Below are 19,972 nucleotides of genomic sequence, written 5' to 3' on the forward strand. Positions count from 1 at the left end.
TATGTCTCAGTATGTAGTAGCTAATAAGCCCTAAAATGTATTAAAAACTTAGATATTAATCCTACTTTACAGCTAGAAATCTGTAAGTAAAAATGGCTACAGGGGCCACAGCTGAATGAGAGTTACTGTTTTCCAGCAATGGTGCTGAAGGTGACAGAATGTTGCTTAATCTTCTAGAAGAAATGCATGTTTGAACTGTTTGTTAGTTGCGGTTAGGGCGTGGAAGACACTGAACTGCATTATTGAATCCTCAGTCACATAATATCTGTCAGTCTTACAAGAGGTTTAAATTCTATTATTGGCTAATAGGGTCAGTGGTATTGTCTGACTACAGTGGCGACTGACACAGCTTCGTTTAAGCAGCCACATACAAATCAAACATACAGCTTTGCCACCATGCCTGCCCAGCCTTTCTGTTCTCTTGTTTCAGCTATCGCTAACCAAAAGACCATTTAATTTAACTGCTTTCCGTTCAGCTTAAATGAACTGTGCTTGCCACAGGTAACAGCCTTAACCAAGGTAGATCTTTCTGGCAGCTAATAACACTATCCAGCATGGAAAAATAATGGAAATAGAGGCAGTTAGGTGCGTGGGTTTTCTTACCATGTTCTGAGTTACAGTCTTAAGATGAATTCTTGCTTCAGTATTAAACTCAGGGAGGTGAATCCTGTACTGCTAAGGCTCATATGCCCTGAGTCCCAGAAGGGGAGTGAATCAGCTCTGTAGCGGAGCTCACTGTGCTCATCTAGTGTAGTGACAGGGGAGAGGGGAACACGCAGCCGAATAAGAGCCGGCATTTTTTAATTTCCTTCTGTGAGGACACTCTTCATGGGCTGAGCCTTCTATAGTCTGAACTCCAGTTTTTCAAACAAGGAATCCAGTTATGGAAAATGTTTATGTTAGGAGAGGCTGGAGAGGCAGAGGCTGGTAATAGCAGCCAAAGATTGTAGCATGGGAATCGGGGAAGAAGGCTGAGGTAGGCAGCCAGCTCCTCAAACAGGAAGCCTTCCCTAATGAACCGTTGCTTTTTTGGCCAGAGTGTTGAAAAACAGAAATCCTTTGGTGAAGTTAAATAACTATATATTAATCTTCTCCTTAAACCTGCACAAATTGGAATTAAAGCTGTGCATGGCTTACTTCAAAATGAGAATCTTGTTAAATTAATTGGAAGCTGCAAAATAATCCACTACATAGGAGTGCACGAGTGAGTGTGTTAACACAGACACAGAGCCTTGATCATACAGGTTGTGTTACCAGCTTGCCTTCGGCAATGCTTACTAGTTGTTTTGGTATTTGCTGCCAAGTATGTGCCTACTCCTACAAAGTACTGAGGCCTTCCTAAAATGTTGGAGAGTGTAGACTGAACCTTTCAGAGTCTGTGTGTTGTTACAGAGCGTTGATCACTTAAACCTCAGATACTGAATAAAGGAAATCTCTTGTCAGGCTTCCTGGCTTTAAGTGACCTCTGTTAGCTCTCACTGAAGGCTGATTACATGGTCCCTTGAAAGATCAAGCCTTTATGAGTATTTGGGTGGGATGCTGTTTGTGCCTTTTGCTTCAAACAGCAGTATTCGTTGCCACAGCTTACCTGGAAGTTGAGGAGGAAAATGTGAATTAGTTTTGGAAAATGATAAACAAAATTGTCCTTCAATGATGTCATGTAGAGCTTGGCTGAACTGTGGATGAAGAGAGGAATTGCTCCCTGACCCTCCACAAATTTTTGCAGACTCTTGTTTAGGATCTGTAAATCCTATTGGGTTCTAATGGACTGCCAGGGCTAGTAGTAGCTTTGGTGAACAAAACCTGTCACGCCTATATATCAAAATAGTTGGTAAGTGACCAGCACCATTCTCTTCTTGTTAGCAATTACACTTGCACACAGACACATTTTCTTTTAATTTAAATCCTTGCACCAAAAATCCTATTATTAAGTGCTTTTCTCCTATTGTCATGGAAGAGACAATTTATAAACAGTACAGCTATCAAAGAAGGCACATCATCGACTCTTAGGTTGGTTATTTGCAATTCATCAGCATGGTTATATCTGTGACCACACATCTAAAACACATCCTTTGATTCCCACACTTTGTAAGGAAAGTAATTATCCAAGGCCCTTGTTCATCACTTGCAGTATGTGTAAAATGTGTGATAAATTAGTTTTGAAGTAAAAGAGTGACTTGAATTATAAGCTTTATTTTATTAAGCTATACTTCTTTCAAACCTAAGCATGAAATATTGCATTTTCATTTCAGTAAAAAAAAAATCTCCTGCATCTTCAATTGTATGTGCTGCATCGTGCTTCAAATCACCAGATACACTTATGAAGAATTATATGCACTTCTTAATTTTCAACTTGAAGACATGTATACTGATTTATTACTCTGCAAAGAATTAGCTGGCTTGTGGATGCTTGTGTCTCTTACACATTATGCAGAGCTGATGGATGTTCATAGCACAACTCAGCAAGTAGGTATAGGTATTACTGTGAATGACCATCTCAGCCAGGAAATTGTTTAAAGAAAATCAAGTTTGCACAAAAACTCAAAATTGCCCATTGGAAAGGTAAAGTAACAGCCTCAGCATTTATTATTCTCCAATATATTTGCTGTCGTTGCATAGTCTCAGTGGCCGGTTTGGAATAAAGCATCATTTCCATCAAACATGCAGGTAAGAAAAGCACACCTCAGTTTAATTGATGCAAACATCCATTCAGAATTTCTTGAAATGTGACCATGTTTATTTTCTCCACTGCTTATCCAGTATTTCTTTGTATTTACCCAGCAATTATTATCTCCCCAGTATAAATCACACCTAAGCAATACCCTGCTGTCACAGAAAATCTTGAGCCGTAGCAGTGTAGCAGTGTCTTGGACTCTCTTGTTCTCTGTGACATGCAGTTTGGGATTTGTCTAATGACAGCATGTCTCTGGCGGTTCACTTCTAAATAGGCTGGGCTGTGTTTTATCTTGATACGCAACATATGTATGCTACATAGCCATGTGCAAATGATGGCTTTCACTCTGCAACAAATAAAGGATGTTTAGGAATGTCAGTACTTAGGGGAAAGCATGACTCACTCAGATTATATCCATCACTGTAGACAAATACTCCTCTTGCACCTTCTAGGTAGGATTGTTCCCACCATGGGGATGCTGTATTGGGAACTCACGATCTACATGTGTTGGATGACTAGGAGCATTTGTCACGCTTCCAGCTAACTGTTGTAGGTTGTATTGAACTTCATGCTGCAAATGAGAAGCAATCCTGTGGCAGTCTTGTGCATTCCTTCAGTATTCAGGAATATACCATGTTTAACCTTTGGTGTAGAACGTGTTTTTTGTTGGAACATACAAACTAAGCTTGTTCTTATACAACAAGCCCGCCTTCCCCTCGCAAAATAACATTAACGCTGCACTAAGCCCAGATTAATAAATCCAACCCTGCTGAACACTTTTTTGTTGCTTGCCATGGACACGGCAGCATTCCTTCAACACCGAGGCTTGCTGGGCTATTTCTGTGCTCTGTGGCATTTGCTTAGCATTTTCTGTGCATTTTTTTAATAATTCCATATAGAATGGCAGGTAGATTATTTGAGACATAGATATCAACATTTACATAACTCGCTTGGTACACTTCTATTAATTTTGCACAGAGTAATGGAACTGGTGGAATTGCTGAGGAGCAGGGGAATATGTGAGTAGTTTTTAACAGGTCATCCTATGAAACAGTGCTGCGGTATGTGCTGGTTTGCATGCTATACATTTCCAAGCAGATGTCAGACATGCTTTCCTTGTATAGTCTGCCGCAGTTCTGCAGCCTTACTGGCCTGGACAGATTATTGCCCATATGTGGAGTCTGCAGACCCGTAGGGATATTAAAAGAAATGGTAGAGAATATTTTGCTCAGCAGCAAATACTTCGGCTTTTTGATAGAAGTAACAGACGTGCAGATTTGTACGACAAACAATCTATTTTCCTAAAAGTATAAATGCTTAAATGAGTGCCAACAGGGAGATTTTTAATAAAATGGAAGGAGACATCTGACTTCTGGAGCTTCCAGCATTCAGTGGAGTTCCTTGTTGCTTGTTGCCCTGGCCTCCCTCTTTGTGATCTTGGAGGAACTTGGGCAGCAGGAATAGGGTAGTTCCAAGCCTGTGTCTGGGTCACAGGAATCAGAGGAGACTATAACCCAGAAGCTGCTGTTTTCAGTTATATGGAAAGGAGTCAAGGCAAACTGCTGCTCTCAATGATGTGCTGAAGCATGGTCAAGCACAGGAAAGTCTAAGCGTTCCGTGCCAAAGAAGGTGAAAGGGAGATGTTTATTATAATCCGTTTCCTCTTCATCTTCCACTCTAGGGTTTAAAAGCCTCTGCAAGTATTCAGTGAAGGAAATTAATCTCTGCTCTTGCCTTCTAATCTTTGGGAATGTCTCCCCACCTGAGCTGCCTGGCCTTCTTTTTCAGAGACTTCTCTGAGGTCACCATATGGTTTCTTTCTTTGTTCTTCACTCTTACTCTTTCGAGACTTGAAGCAATTAATAACAGCATTATCTTCAAGGTTCTGGATGTCTCAGAGGTAAATCCACTGAGAGAGGAACCATGCAAGGCTGTTTTAGCTCACTGATCAGTTTCTGTGGTAATGAAGATTTTTGTTTGTTCTGTTTGATTTACTCAGTCATTATGGCAGAACACCCTCAGGTGCAGTCTTCAGAAGCTCTAGAGATCTTGAGTTTTACATGCTGTCTTCTTTCCAAGTGTTTTGAATACTGAGAACCACAGTACTGCACAGAGTATGTAATAATGGATAGGTGTTATGTCAGATGGCTGTACAGCTTTTTACTTTGGGAAGCAGAGGCTGGGGCCAGATTTAACTATGGATTCACAGTGTGTTAGGGACATCATACAAGGGAAGAAGGAACAGGCAGATCTGCTGAGACCAGGTTGGTGCCTGTTTACATTTCTGCGGTCGGTTCTAAAACTGATGGGTACCCAAGCATCTTAGGAGTATCCGGCAAATAAAGTTTGCTGCTGTTTACTCCCAGTTACTCCCAGTAGTGTCTGCAGCTAAAGCAACATAGCCACATGTTCAGAAATGGGAGAAAAGAAAGATAGTGGCACTGCCCTGTCACATCAGAACTGGACTTGAACATGTTCTGCAATTAGCAGTCTGTCTTTTATTCCCTGTGGGCCAGTTCAAAGTTCATCGTGCTGTTAATGCCATTTCACAATACGTTTCAGAGTGTGTTTTTATGAACAGCTTAAGCCAGTCTAAGACCATAATAATGCTAAAAGGAGCAGACCTGGTCTCCCCTCTTGCTAGCCACTCTTCTGCCCCTGCCCTTGTGTCAGTGCTAACATTCATGTGGTCAATGGGGAGCTGCGTCAGGTCCCCAGTTTAGTTGATTTATTTTTTTTAGCAGAGTTGATTTTCAGTCAGATGATCAAGCTGAGCATCCTCACCGCGTGTCTTCCTGGTCTTAAACCCGGCATGCAGGGGAGCACATGGCCAAGGGCAAGAGCAGGGACAGCTCCATTCAGGCTCTGGTTTCAGATTAGTTTGCACCAATTGTAAGGTTGCACCATAGGCCATGCAAGTCAATAGTGTTATCACTTTACTGCTAGTTTGCTGCTGTGTCTGGAGAGTTCAGTTCCCTGAACAGCCAGCCAGTAGTGTCATGGTTTAACCCCAGCCAGCAACTAGATACCACGCAACCGCTTGCTCACTCCCCCCGCCCCAGTGGGATGAGGGAGAGAATCAGTGGGAAAAGTAAAACTCCTGAGTTGAGATAAGAACAGTTTAATAGTACAGAAAGGAAGAAAATAGTAATGATAATGATGGTGATGATGATAATAATATGATGATAATAATAATAATAATAACAAAAGAATTGGAATGTACAAAAGAAGTGATACACAATGCAGTTGCTCACCACTTGCTGGCCAATGCCCAGTTAGTTCCCAAGCAGCAATCCCCTGCCAAGCCAACTCCCCCCAGTTTTTATACTGGGCATGACGTTACATGGTATGGAATATCCCTTTGGCCAGTTTGGGTCAGCTGTCCTGGCTGTGTCCTCTCCCAACTTCTTGTGCCCCTCCAGCCTTCTTGCTGGCTGGGCATGACAAGCTGAAAAATCCTTGACTTCGTCTAAACACTACTTAGCAACAACTGAAAACATCAGTGTATTATCAACATTATCCTCATGCTAAATCCAAAATACCGCACTGTACCAGCTACTAGAAAGAAAATTAACTCTATCCCAGCCGAAACCATGACTCTCTGCCACTTGTCTGTCTTCTGCAGATGAGGAAACTGAGAAAGAAGGTGAAAACTCCATTCACGTGTTTTCATTTGCTGGCATGGGAGGAAAGCTTTAAAATTTCTACTTAGTTACTGGTATAAATGGGATATATAACTAGGACTTCAGTGGGACGCAACTGAGCTAAATATGAGTACAGGGTCTCACAGTGTCATGGGACACCACTGAGACCTTATTTGACATGCATTTAAAATACTCTTCAAAGAGTTTTTTTAAAGGAAAAAGGTTTTAACAAAATTGCTGCTTTGCTGAGAGACAGCACAACTGGATCAAATTAAGTAAAACCTGAATTTTAAAAGCATCTTGTGATTTGAGATACTGCAGAGAGCCTCTTTAAAAGGTGTCTGAGACTGAGCATCCATCAACTGAGGAAATCCCTAACACTAGGGGCTTTAGAAAAAAACTAAGCTTTCACATTGGAACTATTTCTCCATACAGCTGGAAATCTAATGCAAACAGGGCCTAAGCAACTTGGCCAAAGTAATTTAGGGAATCAGAACTGCTGACTGCTAATCCTAGCTCAAGTTTCTAGCCACATACCCGGAATGCTAACGTTTGGCTTTATTGTTTTGTGTTTCTTCTTTAGTCTCTGCTGTGAGGTACGTTGGGGGAACAGTAGAGCAGTGGCAACTGTTAACATAACACCTCTGCCCTCTTTCTTAAGAAGGACCTGGGTTTTGCTGAAGCTTAGGGAGACAAGTACAGCCCACATGTTAATGTATTGCTGTGTGATAAGTCATTTTTGGCTATCTCTCACGTTAAAAAAACATTGCACATGGGAAGTTAAGGAGGGTGTGAATAACCTGGTTTCTTTTTTGTAAGAGTGACGCAGATGCAGTACACTGGGTGCCAGGATGGCTTTGTTATTAGTTATGTGTTATCATTACATCTGCATATCACAGTCACGGATCGCCTCCTGATTCTGTCAGCACTCTACAGACACCATAGGAAGACATCAGTTATTGAGACGAAGATCCGTCTTACTCTTAGATTTTGAGAATAAGACAGTTGGATACAGGAAAATGGGACTGCGCAAGGTGACAATTATTGGTGAGCAAAATAAGCAGTTCTCATGGTTGCAACCTCCCTGGTAGCAGAGATAATGGAGAAAGAGAATTTGAAAGAGACACAAAGTGGCTTTGTGAATGCTTGTAGGAGAGCTGTGCCCAGGTGAAGCAAGCAAGTAGGGAAAAACAGGATAGATAACTTTTCAGATAATGTTTTTGGGTTTGTTTTTGTTTTTTTTTAATTTGGGTTACCTCCCAAAAGAGTTGCTTCAGAACCCTGATTGTAAGTCTTCTGGGGTTAACATTAACATTTTAGTTTGGACCAGGAGTGAACTTTGAAGCAAACCTTCTGATTGTCCCCACTTAGTGCACGTTGGTTTACACCGCAGACTGGTCACAGAGCACATGAACTGGATTCTTTCTGAGTGAAACTAAATCAGAAATATGTTCCATCTGCCAATGAGGGGGTCAGACATACAGAACCAGACAAGAGATAATCTAAACTAATTTAAAAAAAAAAACCACAAATATATTTAGCATAGAGTCAAGGTCCTCAAACTTAATTGCTTTACAGAGCCACTCCTATTGCATGATACTACTGGCCTCTGTAGACATAAATTATCTTGTTTCTTTTATATTTTTTATTGAAAGATATACAGCTTTTTGATCAACTGTCAAGTGTTCTTTGCTTATATTTCTTAAGTATGCTGATACCTTATCATCTGTAACGCCTCAGTGGCATTTGCTCAGGTAGCATTATATGCTTTGCTTAGTATTTGCAGTGAAATTACACCTATTTCAGGACAAAGGGTCTAGATTCCCAGTAAGCATCTTGTAAGCTAAAATGGCGTATTGAAGGCAAATCTCAAATGCCTACTCAGCATTTTGGCAGTGGCATATATGGAAACAAACAGTTAAAGATAGTGAAGGTCAGAAATCCTGTCTCAGGGGATTTTGACTTGAAATGTGAGAATTTTAAAAAATATGTTACAGGTTTTAACAGAACATTTGGAAACACTTTTCCCTCTTTCCCATGTGTGGCCATAGAGTCATTCATCAGTCTCTCCTCCCCACTTACTTGGCTCCACAATGGAATTATCTAGGGGCAGTATACTGGTGATCTTGTATGTGTTTTATTAAGGCCTAGCACATTTTCAGATCCTACAGAAGAGTTCAGAAGAGAAATATTCTGATAACATGTGGAACACAAAGATTTGAGGTGGTAGGCAGAAATGTGGAAACATTCCTTTGTCTTCATACACTCAGGGAAAGGGAAGGGAAGAACTTACCACAAGTTGTTAAGGGGTAAAGTAGCACATTCTCACAATCAACCAGAGGGAAAAAGAGGGCCTCAGAGAGGTGAATCCTGGTTCTTCCCTCAGCCTTTACTTAGACTGGTACAGCGACCCACAGCCTTTCCTGTAGTGCTGTGTCTTATGGCATATATATGTATGAGATGGTGGTCAGAGAGGGTGGTCGCAGAAGAATCCCAGTTTCGTTGGGACTGAACTCGTACAAGAATTAAGGACAATAAATTTCACCACCTGTCACTAGAAATCCCAGGCACATTTATTCAACAAAGCCTTTGTAATATAATATAAATAAGTAGCAACATAGGCACTTAATGGCAAGGAAAAAAAAAAGTCATGCTAAAATTAAAAGCACAGAACCCTCCTCCTAAGAAGGGATAAAAGAATACTAAACCACGTTACAATACTTGAGTAGTATTTTTCTAAGCAACTGATAATGGCACTAAGTGTATTGTTCACATAGCAATACAAGATTAAGTCTGTGTAAAGACCTTTTGCAATTGGGGTAGGGTAGCCATGTGGCAATATGCCACGATGCCATTTTTTTTTTTTTTTTCAGACATCAGCTTGCCCCTTTTGTTTTTCTGGGATAACAGCAGCTTGCAGGAAGCCTGAAGAAGTGCCATAGTAGCTACTGTCTCAGAGGAAAGCAAGCAGTCAGCTGCTGCCACTGAAGTCTTCCAAGTGCTGGGCAGCAAGTTGGTTTGAGAGTTGGTGCTGTACAGGAAGGTGCAATACTATTCAGGATTCTCATTTCTTTGTGTTTAGAATGCAGCAGGACCTTGATAATGCCTACTAGGTGATCTTTCTGCATAAGGCACTGACTTCCAATGGAAGTCTTGGACCAGACCCCTGCTAACAGGGTCATGTTTGATCACTCCAGAAATTCTAACTAGCAGAGAGAATTTGTGTTAAAGAAAGAGATAAAAAACCCAAATCCCTTCTGGCACAGTTGTTGCTGCTGAGCCAAGAGAAAAGAAAAAGAGGAGATTCCTTACAAATGTTAGTAAATATGCTGTGTAGCAACTAAGGTTTGGTTTATTGCATAGAGTAATGCTGAAATACACATAGGGGTCACGGCATGCTGCAAACTAATTTTCTCAGGGAAAAGTGAAGGCTAGAAGTACTCAGAGTATATCTGTGCCTGTGGCTGGATGAAGACCTATCTAACTAAGCTTTACACCAGCAAGGGCTGTGGAGTTCTGGAACTGGAATTTAATAGGATTTAATAAATTGTAATTGATAGCATGCTAAGGCCATGAAACACCTTCACAGAAACGTAGCTAGGAGCAAAAACATTCACCAACAAAAAGACACCAGACCAAAGAAGTTTTGAGATTCAGGGAAAAAAGAGGTGCTATACTTCCCATTCAGCACTATATAGGCACAGCATAAAATCCATGGAGAATGGAAGGAAAACTGTCCCCCCAAAAAATAGCAGTTATATTCCCCTGTATTTTTAGTGTGGGGACATTGCCAGACAGCATCACCCAGCAGCCTCCCATAGCGTTATTAGCTTCAACCAGACAATCTGAAAACCCAGGGAATGACTTTGCATTCATGCTAGTACCAAGGAAGCTGCAGGAAGTTTTCCATCCTTAGCGCAGCCAGTGGTACTAAGAGCTGTATTTGTCAACAGCTTTGCATTGCTCTTGGTATCATGTCAGTTATCCTTGCTCCTGAGGTTTCTGCTGGCAGCATTGTCCACGCTAAAGCTGCTAACAGCACTGCAGCTGAATCATTGTGAGCAAAGTTCTTTACGTGCACCAAACTCAAGCTGACTCAAAATAGCAGTGATGCACTGTCATCAAAAAGTGTCTGCAAGTAGAAGAGGTATCATTAAAGCTGGCCAAAAGCTGCCCAGTGTGAACAGCTATGCCCCTTGTATCTACCTGGGTAGATAGTAGAATTCTCTTTTCAATACAGTAGCTTGGTCTAGAAGGCTGCAGTTATTTGGAATATGCACAACTACACACCATCAGGGGTGGAAATGGGAAAAAATACTTAGTGGGAGATATTTAGTGGTGCTATAGTCACAGTATTCACCCTTTGTTCACCAGCTGTGGGAGCATGGTCAGGTCACATAGCTCACGGCAAAAACCCTGAATAACAAAGTCCCTTAAGTAGATACAGTGAAGCTAGCTTGAGGCTAGCTAGAGAGACTATAGGTGTTGCCACATAGGTAAGTAACTAGAGGCTGCAAAGCCCATTTAAGAATCCAGGTAGACATTTGTAGCTGGCCACACAGAGCTGCTGCAATATCTTTCTCCAGATCATCTGCCCAGAAATTCACTCCAGACTGTCCCTGCAAGCTGCAGTCACGTACTGATTGCAATATGGACATATGCTCTATTTTACTCAGTACTTACAGTGGTCAAGCTCTCTATGGATTCATCAGAGTTGACTGGCAAACAGAAACTGTTTGTTAATGGGGATTTTGTATCCTCTCCCCAGGTGACTCTATTGACACAGGATTATTCTGAAACAATGTGTGGAATAAGAGTGCCTTTTTCAGCATTAGTATGTGCAACTTTGCTGGTGAGCAATACATTAGCAAGGCATTCATAATTGTATAGTAGTCGTTGTCCACACATGGAGTTCCTCTGAAGAACTAGCCTGCAGATTCTCACACTGTTTTACTCCAGACTCGTTTGCAGCTTCCCTGGTTGGAAGGAGGTAGCTCACTGTTACTTCTCAACCAGCTCCCCCAAACTTTTTCGTTTCTTCATGAATACCTTGATATGGCTTCCTCCATATATCTCCCCCTTGGCAGACCCTGAGTGAAGGGCTGTGCCTCTCCTGCTGGCAATTCAGGCCCATTCTTTGCTGTAGACCCTGTCCCAGCTTTTCTGTCTGTGCAATTTGTTAAATACATAATTTGCTACCTGATTAAGACATTTGCCTGCTCCCTTACACCTGCCAGCAGTAACATTTCTGTGCTTTATGAGCTTTAGGGCCTTGCCTGAGAGCTGAAACGTGTTTCTGGGTCCGAACAGGTAGGTGTTTTGGAGGAGAGCAGGACGCTTTTACCTCACTTCAGATCCCAGCAGCCTTCTTCCACCTCCAGAGAAAGACCCTGCGCCTTCCATCCCGGCCCTGTGTGAGCCAGAGCCAGCTTGGCACTCCTGCTCTGCGGCAATTATCCCAAGTGGCATCTCTGGTACTGCTGCCAGTGAGACAGCAAGGAGGATAAACGCCTTCGGTTTATGCTCTGCCTTGGGGCGGGGGGGAACAAGAATGCCAAGGATCTGGCTGGATCGGAACAAAGCCCAGCTCAGGCCGGTGCTCACAGCCCACGGCTCAGGAGCTGCAGCCCCTCAGGGTTGGAACAGACCCCAGGCCACCGGCCGGGGCTCCTCAGCTGCCCCTCGGTACACTCGGGAGGGTGTCCAGCACCACCTCATACTAAAAAATGGGCAAAATACCTCATACGCTGCGGTACGGGATTTCAGCCGTCTGTGTAAACATGCATAATCTGTTCTTTTTTTGCTGGCCATAAGCATTTGTAACCTACATACCCGCTGAAGTCTTTTTCCTTTATGTTACTTTCCAGAGTATTGAACTCAAGTGATTTTTGAATTGAAATGATCTAAAGGGTAATGATAAACAGAAAGTTGCAAAACGATACCAACATCAGTTTCCACCTTGTCATTATCTGAGGTCTCAAGTGGAAACAACTTTGCCTTCCTCCCCAAACCCTCTCGATGCCCTTGACAGGAGGCAAATTTTATTTAATGAAGACAGCTATACTTCAGTATAAAGGTGTCAGGTGAATTATTCATGAGCTCCTTTATCTCCAAAGCATTCCAGCTGCTTTATCTCATTGTAAAATTGTAAAAGAAAATTAAAATTTTTTGTGGAAGTGCAGCTGTTGCTTTGAAAAGCATCCGTTTACCAGCTAACACTGGGAGACAGTAACATCCTCCGCTTCTCCTGTCAAGCGGCAGAAGTAAAAGACCAACAGAACTGGGCAAGCAGATACACTGGAGAGAAACAAGCATAACTGATAACGTCAGCACTGTGAGGAAATCAATATTCAGATATTTTTAGGTGCCTCATTTTCTGTAATTAATGTCTTGAGCAGTACTGGAAAAATGGAGCAGCTGAGCTTTTTTCCCTTCTACATTCCCCTTTCTTTAACATACAACTGTTCTTTACTGTGAGGTATTTCATTACAGACCAGCCCTGTCATTAGCGCAGTATGTTGATATGTATCTTTACTCACGAGGAAACCAATATAGTCAGCACAGTTATGCATGAGCACAACACTCTTTGCATTTCATCTAATTTCAGAGCTGAGATCCACGTACACTGATTCAGTTACAGAGCAGAGTTCACTGCAGCAACTGGGGGCCTTATTTGTACTTCACTGGCTACATAGTTATTTAAATTTGCACAAATGTGCAAAAGCATTGCAAAAGAAAAAATTATTTTTTTCTTGCTGGTATTTTAGTATTGTGGAAGTACAAGTAAGCTACATTTAGAAATATGGTTAAAAAATCTCCAAACCCTTTGAAGTCAGACCAGACTACAGATAAGCAGTTTGCTGAACTTGCTGTAGCACTCTGGAGGTTTGTGAGAGCAGGCTCACTGCAAGCTTTTGCCCTTTATTTCACCAACTACATCCTTCGACCTTGTGGAGAGTGTGCTGGTTTAAAAGACAAGTTACCATGATTTATACTTTCACCTCTTCTTCTTTACAATCTTATTGGTAAGTATTATCTCATCATCATTTAATCATAAAGAAAGTGGACCTCTGTGCCTGTGCATATTTTTACAGAGTAAGGTTGCGTCTACCAAATAGCAGATGATCTGCTACATTCCATCACTTTAGCAAATATAGCTGAATATTAAAGGATTCATTTTTACCTTTCATTTTTCAGCCTTTGTGCCCATAACAGAACAGAAATAACATTGTGTAGGCTATCTTACTTGCGACATTTCCTAATTTGGGGGCACTTTATTTTTTAATCTCAATATTTATTTTTGTGTAGGATGTTTTATCTAGAACAGTCCTAATACAATGGCGGCTATCCTCAGATACCATCTGCAGTTATCATACCAAAGTAACATTTAAAAATGTGATCAAAATCTTAAAGGCTGAAACATAAAGATAAGAAAATACATAATCATAAAAAAAATTACTCTCTTCAGTGCAGAAGTAGATTGCAATTACTCCTAATTAATTCTGGTGCTGCTGAGATGGGTATCTGGTTTAATATAGCTGCCTTGCCTACTGGATGCTAATTTCTTCCTCCTGAGCATGAAGATTTTTCTCAGATTTAATTTAACTGCTAACATAGGATTTGGCTAATAGCTGCTATGGCAGCTTTTTCTCCCTGTTATATACGATGCTAAATTTCACAGATGATCAGGAGAAGCTACAAGCAAGTGCTTCTTGAATTTGAGAAATGCCCATCTGCCCAGCTTGTAGGACAGAACTCCAGGAAAGGAAAGAGGGATGACCAGGCTGATTCTTGTCCATCAGTAATCATTGGACTGCAGAAGGCAAGAAAAAAACAGTGGATCTACCAAGGAAGAAAAAAATATTTCAGTGATGATGTTATGAAATCGCTGTGCACTGCCTTGAGTGGCTGCACCAAGTAAAAGGTAACACCAATGCCTTAAAGTCTTCAAAAGAGAAGAACCCTTTTGACTAAGGCTTTCTGCCAGTCTTGTGCAGGTAGAGACAGACCAAAATAGTGCTCTCACTGGGGCCAGAGAGTCTGTGATGTTCCTTCAATCCCTTGTGGGCACCCCGGTATCCGGACAACAGAGAAATGTGGGGAAACCACACTTCAGAAACTCTGCTCCTCACAGTTCTTTGTTGTTTGTTTTTTTGGTTTTTTTTTTGTTTTTTTTTTTTTTAATTAGGAATGCTGATAACTAAATTACTTCCCATTTGCATATCTCTCCTGAGTTTTCTCAGGATATTAGGATTTTTCTGAATCTATAGGATCATCAAGGATTACTAGAGCTGACATTAAAAAAATCCACAAAAGAGAATCTGTCTTTCTTGTGAGCATCAGCAGCTATAACATTTCTCATACGGTTTTGATTTGTAAGTACTCCAAGCAGCTGACTGCCTCTGAACATCTGTTCTCTGAATGTCCCGGAGATACTGGTTTTGTACTGCAAATTTCAAGCATCTCCGATATTACCATGCAATACCAGCATCTTTGCTCCCCTTGCTGAAATGTTTTTAATATGGATAACTTAGAAGAAAGATATTTTTCTGAAAGCTGATAAATTCCTACATATTTTTAAAATTCCTACATATTTTTTAAATCTTGAAGGATTTTGCAAAACTCATAACCAGTTATTCTGCTTAGCTATTCTTTTTAGCTTTCTCTTTTCTTTGTATTTAACTTTCTTTCCATGGCATTTCTTATAACTGGAAAAGTTGCTTGACTTTTTAGAATGATGCCTTTTCCTTTAGATGCCTGCTTAGGATGCACTCTTCCTTTATATCTTCAATGACAATTGACTAAAATAGAAAATTATATTTTAATGTTTGAGATCAGGCCTCATCTGGCATGCTCATTTATTGCAAATCTTTACAGTGCTATCTATCTTACAGTGAATTTTTAGGCTGCTATCCTGCACATGCTTAACTTTGCAACTGTGGGTAGCCCTGTGTAAATTCAGTGTTCTTTCATGGATTTTGAAGGTAAGCAAGTACAAAGCGATCTGGCCCTCAGGGTATGGGATTGCCTGACTGTTTATGTAGCAAGAGTTAGCACAAGAAAGAGTCAGTTATGCTACAAAGCATAGTAAAATTCCCCCCAAAACTCAGTATAGCCATACTCTGGTTTTGACTGTAGATCTTCATACTTTATGAGCTTTTTCATATTGTTTTATCCCAATATTGCAAGTTAATAAATATGACATTGATAGCATAAGCTTTTTGAGAAAGGAATACACTCTTCTATAACTATATTAGGATATAGACTTCATAAAAATATATCTTGTTTTACCTTGAATGACCAAAAGAAAAATTAGCAACCAAAAAAGAAGAAACCCCCCCCCCCCCCATGATGTCTCTGAGCCATTCTTACTTCTTCAAATCAATTACACTGCAAGTAAGTACGCTTATTAAATTATAACCAATACACTGGAAATGTTCCTCCCTTAAACTATCCATAGTTTTAGAGAAGGCAAGACTTGCCAAATGTATATTAATTAAATTATGTGGAAAGTACAACAGTGTTCAGAAATACAACTGTTCAAAAATGCTTGTCTGCTTGCTAAAATAAGAGGGTACGTATTCACTACGAACCCAAGGATTCTAGTAGCAAGGGCTTCGCTTTTGAGCCATCCTACTTCAAAATGGTTCTTCTGTGGCTTCATCAGACCCCTTTACTGCTTCCACAAGGCTACAAGACATGGATGCGGTTTAATCGGTTCATATGTAAAAGCAAACCCACCAGACATCCCTAGGAGTTTTAATTTTGAAAGGCAATCTTTTGTAAAACCTTTTGTCTCTAGCTGTGCTTTTTTAGGACAGACTAATGCTGAGTTTCACTGCAGCGTTCTTGCACCCGAACACAGGGGATTGCAATATCGGTGATGAGCAGAATGGAAGTGGTGTAGGAAATATTTGTAAAACACCTAACTGACCAAGCACAAGAGAGTAGCTACACATCCTGTGGCCCAACTCTAACTGTTTGTCTAATATTAGGGCCAGGAGCGGTTGATGTACCACACCCAGAGGAGTAAACGGGACAGGCTGCACCTACCACTTCGTTCTGCAGCTCTGCGTGACAAGGGGAGACGCAGGATACGTCCAGGCGGATCCATGCAGGCAGGCACGAGCTCTTCAGTGCTGTGCTCAGAGCTGACCCAGACAGCAGACAGGAGAACGGTTGGACCAGTGCACCGCGGCAGCTTCTGCTCTCAACTACCTCGTGTCCAGCTAACCTGGGGGAAAGGCAGAGAGCTTAAACTCTGCCTGCACCTCTCTGCATAGACGTCCTTTCCGATGGACCTCTGTCTTTCTTTTCCCTCTCTTTTCCTTCTTTCTTTCATTTTTCTTTCCCTCTTTCCTTTCTTTCCTGCCCCAGCTGATCTCCAGTGTTACAAATTTGCTGCAGTTTAGAGCTGAATATTCAAAGGTGGCATCAGCCATCGATTCCAAATGATGCACTTGGACACAGAAGCAGCATTTTCTAATCTAAGGGGCTGTATCCTCTGATAGAAGTGGAGTGAAGAGAGCCCTCTAGCACTTGCAAGGAGAGGGAAGAGGAGGGAAGGTACCTTGTGGGGGGAGGTCCAGCAAGGGAAGATAGGGAACACAGCGGTAAGTCACTGGCAAGGAGGATGAGAGAGGGATGATAGGAAAGGTCCCAGGTCACCCACAGCCACGGCAGGGAAGAGTGGGATCACTCAAAGGAAGGAGATGAACTAGGGCAGGGGCAGCCTGGGAGATGCTCTTTGTATCTTTTATTTGAAAGATGCTTCTAAAGCCTAATCTCTCCTTTTCACTGTGCCACTGATCATTCTTCCATCTAGCGCTCTCCTTGTAGGTGTTGCGTTCCCATGCTTCTCCATGGGAAGCTTGTCCCATGTGCAAACTACTCCTGGTGCACATCTATGTGACACTCCGCTGAGGGACACTGGAAATCCTGTCGGTAGCACCGAAGAGCTGGTATGTCACGACAGCCCAGCCCAGTGCCGGTCACAGAGGGTAGTTTGGACTCCAGGAGGGTAACGGAGCCATTAGCCTTCCCCTGAGCCTGCCAGCTTAGGCATGGGCAGCTGTACCACTTCGATTTGCAAGCTAGCAGGTCTGGCTCCTGCATGGGATCTCTGAACTTAACTGTATTGTGGAGCCTGGTTGTCTGCACAGAAAACTGAAATAACTTCTGAACCATGTAATCAAATCCTGCATTTCACCAACTTATTTCCTATTAGTCACTGTCATTGCACCTGAAGTTGTTCCAAGGTCAGTCAGGAATAATCTCCCGATTGCTAGACCTACGCTGAGTTTATCTGCTCTCCATCACTCTTTCAGAACATCTGAATGCCCAGCAATTGCCTGTATCTCACGAGGGATTGCCTGTATCTCACAAGACTGCTGTAAGTTAAGAAAATCTTTCCTTTGTACTACTAACAAAGAATGTCTGCAGGTTTGCATGGCAAATGTAGCAAGGGTAGGAGCAGTACCAGATTTTTCTGAGTCTCACTGAGATACACTTCTCAGTCACAAAACTGTAATTTGTCTTCCTTACACGCACCTTCTTTCTCCACCATGATGAGATGTAATATCTAACCTCTATATTGAGTAACAATATCTCAGCTGTCAACTGCCTGGAATTCTCACACTGGGGGAAAAAATGAAGAACATATGTAAATGGCAAAGCAAATAGTACTCTAACAATATTTAGTCTGAATATTTAGGCTGGCAATAAGAATACACGTAACTAAAAATATAAGATTTTATGTAATGTTCGGCATGATGTTGGCTCAATAACATAAAATGTACTTATGTGCAGACTAGCCTTTATTTTAAGCCTGATCCTATTCTTATTTTAATTTCTGGCTTTAGATACCTCAACAGCAAATCTATAAAGGACTTTAAGCATGTGGAGTCGCAAAGAATAGAAGTAATTTCTTTTCTCACACTGCTGTAAATGAAGAATAACTTCGGTGAAGCTGCTGTGGCACCAGCGAAAGCCAGTGAGTGAGGAAGCAAGGCACCAGTACTCGGTGAGGAGGTGGTCAGCCAGCCCTGTTCCCTCCTGAAGTCTGCAAGCAGGAAACAAAGCTTGAAGAGGTGTCTGGGAAGAGCATCTTGCTCTACGCTGCAAGAGGCTCCAAGGGGAGAGCAGCTCCTGGGGACGTGCCATAAAACATCTCGTGCTCTGTCTTTGTTGTGGCCCGGGTCAAGCTGTCTAATCCATGTGGGAACTCTTGTGTTCAGCTCTGCAGTTCTGTCTTCTACACGAGAGGGGGGCAATAAATTACCGCTGTGGTACCTTCCCCTGCTTGCTGACTGCTGACCATGAACCGGCTGGCGATGTTTGGGCTAGCAGTGACATTGAGAGTCCAGCTGTGCTCCGTGTTATTTTTCCTGTGCAGTCTCCCGTTTGTGGCTTCAGGGGGTCTGACAGTCAGAGGCTGTCCCTGCTATAGCAGGGCTTTACCAGAAAACCAGACGACCTTCTCCTGTGCTGCCGGGAAACAACACCCGATCCGAACTAACACCACTCGGGTCTCTCCGGTTTCTTTTCTCCGAAAGCGATATTCCAAGTATCTGCCATGAGCTTGGAGGGGTGGGAGAAGGGAAAGCAGGTTCCCACATGATGGTGCAGCGGCCGCGCAGCCAGGCTGCGGCTGGCACGTCTCCGAGCTGTGGACCCAGCCTGTCCCTGCCGCCTGCTCCGCTCCACCACCCTGCGCCAGGCGCAGCTGCCCAGCTCCGGACAAACCCGGCCTTGCCTTGTGAGCGGTGACGAAGGGGCAGAGAGGCCATGGCACGCTGCTGCGGGTGAGGGAGATGCAGCTCTGGCTGCTGGGGAATAGGAGCCAGCTGCGTCTTTCTCTGTCTTCGCGTGTGAGAGCTGAGAGTTGGAGGTTGCTATCCCATGGCAGGCCGGGCTGCTGTGACAGCGGCTTTTGCGTAACGAGCGATGCAGTGAAAGTAACAGCCCTTCTCAGACTGATGCTGAAGGAAAAGCTTTGTTACCTGCAGGTTACAAGCTTTATGGCATGGTGCGTGTTCCTGCAGAAAACGCCTGCCACGATACTTTCTGCAATTACAATGACATTGTAGCTGTATTTCGTCTGGGAAAATGAGTCATAAATAGAATTTATTGTAGGTATACCTCCACTGTCTGTGCTAACAGCAGAAGCCATAGCGTATTGCAGCTGATTTGTTTTTGTTTTATATTGACTTCATGAATTAACTAGAGGACAAGGTGGACCATTTGCTGTGTTAAAATGTAACTAGAAAATGGCATAAGGGCATACGATTTGCCTTAAAGGGAACTTATTTAGGTCAAAACTGCATGCGAAGCATGAGACTGCAGTAGCAGCATTGAAAGCCCTTTTTGTCAATAGGTTATCTCATAACTGAACACTTATTAAAATTGTTTTCCAAGTCTGAAGGCAAAATTTTTGAGACGCAAATTAGCTGAAGGACACACAGAAGAGTGAACGTGCTGTGAGTTTTTACTTAATTGTTATTTCTTCAGATGGAAAATATGCATTTTGCTTTGCATTAATGGCTTCATTGTAATGATTAATGTCTCTGTGCCTCTCTGTAATTAAATTATTTTTCACTTAAAAGTGCGGATGCTAGTAACAGTTTGTTAAGAGAAACAATTGATGGAACATTAG

This window comes from Accipiter gentilis, chromosome 31 (genome assembly GCF_929443795.1).
Source record: "Accipiter gentilis chromosome 31, bAccGen1.1, whole genome shotgun sequence".
NCBI classification, from domain to species: domain Eukaryota; kingdom Metazoa; phylum Chordata; class Aves; order Accipitriformes; family Accipitridae; genus Astur; species Astur gentilis.